At 34.2% G+C, this 1,870-nt stretch overlaps 1 long non-coding RNA gene across 2 annotated transcripts; it reads right to left on the bottom strand.

Annotated features, from left to right (window-relative positions):
* Positions 1-6: 6 nt before the first annotated feature.
* Positions 7-1,861, bottom strand: LOC120068361. 2 transcript variants are annotated; one of them, XR_005479176.1, is made up of 4 exons: positions 1,646-1,861; positions 1,146-1,247; positions 731-1,048; positions 7-145 (listed from the first exon to the last, which is right to left on the bottom strand). It is a non-coding gene; the product is annotated as an uncharacterized LOC120068361 (long non-coding RNA). The 2 variants fall into 2 exon arrangements; XR_005479175.1 differs by lacking the exon at positions 7-145 and having other exon boundaries at positions 193-1,048.
* Positions 1,862-1,870: the final 9 nt, after the last annotated feature.

Raw genomic sequence — 1,870 nt, 5'->3', positions numbered from 1 at the left:
CCTATCCAAAAAAAAAAAAAAAAAAAAAAAATTTAATCTTCCCTAAGCCAAAATAAGTGAGATACTAAACCAAACTAAGTAATCATCTCACAAAATATTCTCACAATCTCCAAAAAATGATATTTTAAGAATTTACACGAACAACCTGAAATAGGAAAAACAAAATGTTTAAAATGATTATGAGGAATAATCTCTCTCTTAAGCTACAAAGTTACAAATGTGTCCTAGTTCCACCTAAACGTCATTTAAACCACAAAGTAGCAACAAATACATAAAAAGCATTGAAGTGAATTCCTTCCTAAATCCACCTAAATTTCTTTCAAGGATAAACCCGTCATTCGATAGTTCTAAAATGATATAATTAAACTCTTGGATCCCTACAATAAATCTAAGAACAAAGTTCCTTTAAAGTGCACAATTAGACTTCTAGATAATCTAAAAAACAATTACAACATATACATCTTTCCTCCCCCCCTCCCCATGCTACGAACGTGTCCTAGTTCCACCTAAATGCCATTTAAACCACAAGGTGGTAACAAGTACACAAAAACACACATATTTAAAGTGGCTACCATTAGTGCAGGATAGCCACAAAACAAACAAATGAAGTTCCTAAATCCACTAAAACGCTTATATTTGAAGTGGCTACTATAACTACAGGATAACCACACAACAACCAAATTAAGTTTCTAAATCCACTAACTAAGAACTGAAAGTTGTCATAATGTACCTAGTTGTTCGAAGGTCCATCTCCTTACTTTTGTTGCGCACCTAACTGTCTTGTGATTTCAGTCAATTGATCTTGAAAACCCGAAACTATTGACATCAACGTGACATTTTCCTCCTTTAAGCTTATCACCTCCGCCTCAAGCTTTTCATACTTATTCCCAATATCTTTCTCAATTTGTGAGGAAGATGTAGCTAAATTGGGTTTTGGGTTCAATCCAAGACCTTTAGTGTGGCTTGATCGTTTTTCCAAAACTCGTTCACAAATAATTTTCTTCGTTGTTGGTTCAACCCCCATCTTGTGATGACTTTCTAATCTCCTCTTGCATTGCCAATTATATGTATAATAGTTTTTTAGGTTATATATTATATATAAGAGTTAATATAAAATTACGCATGTATGATACAATATAACTTACATATGCTTTTTTGGCGGCTTCGCTTATCCATCCATCATTCTCTGAGAAGTGACTTTTGTAAAACAATTTTAATTGGCCTACTTTTTCACCCTTCTTGATCGTCTGTAATTCAATAAACAAATTTATTCTTTACATTCAATTGAAAATGAATAAAACAATAATAAATTTACATCATTTCATACCAATTCATTTTGCATTTGAACCACAAGGTGGCAACAAGTACACAAAAACACACATATTTAAAGTGGCTACCATAAGTGCAGGACAACCACAAAACAAACAAATGAAGTTCCTAAATCTACTAAAACGCTCATATTTGAAGTGGCTACCATAACTGCAGGATAGCCATACAACAACCAAATTTAAGTTTCTAAACCCACTAACTAAAAACTGAAAGTTGTCATAACTTTTATTGAAAATACATTTTATTCTAGATCTATCTTTGGAAGTCGTCAATAAGTACACATATGAGTTTAATACAATAAAAGCATAAAACTTACCTGTAAACGAGCCTTTATAGTTGCAATGACATCACTAGGTATCCTTCAACTTAGAACAATGCAATGAAATTGTGTCCCGAGTCGCGGTTCCAATGGTAGTGTGCGACGGCATGCGGAGGTAGCGTGCGTTGGCACTCGGTGGTGGAGTGGTGGCCGTTTATGTAAAAAAATGGTGGGAGAAAGGGAAAATAATAAGGAAAGGAGGGGGGCGAATCGGTGTGGGAG

Source organism: Benincasa hispida, chromosome 12, assembly GCF_009727055.1.
Source record: "Benincasa hispida cultivar B227 chromosome 12, ASM972705v1, whole genome shotgun sequence".
Lineage (NCBI taxonomy): Eukaryota > Viridiplantae > Streptophyta > Magnoliopsida > Cucurbitales > Cucurbitaceae > Benincasa > Benincasa hispida.
This window is presented reverse-complemented; position numbering and strand designations above follow the sequence as displayed.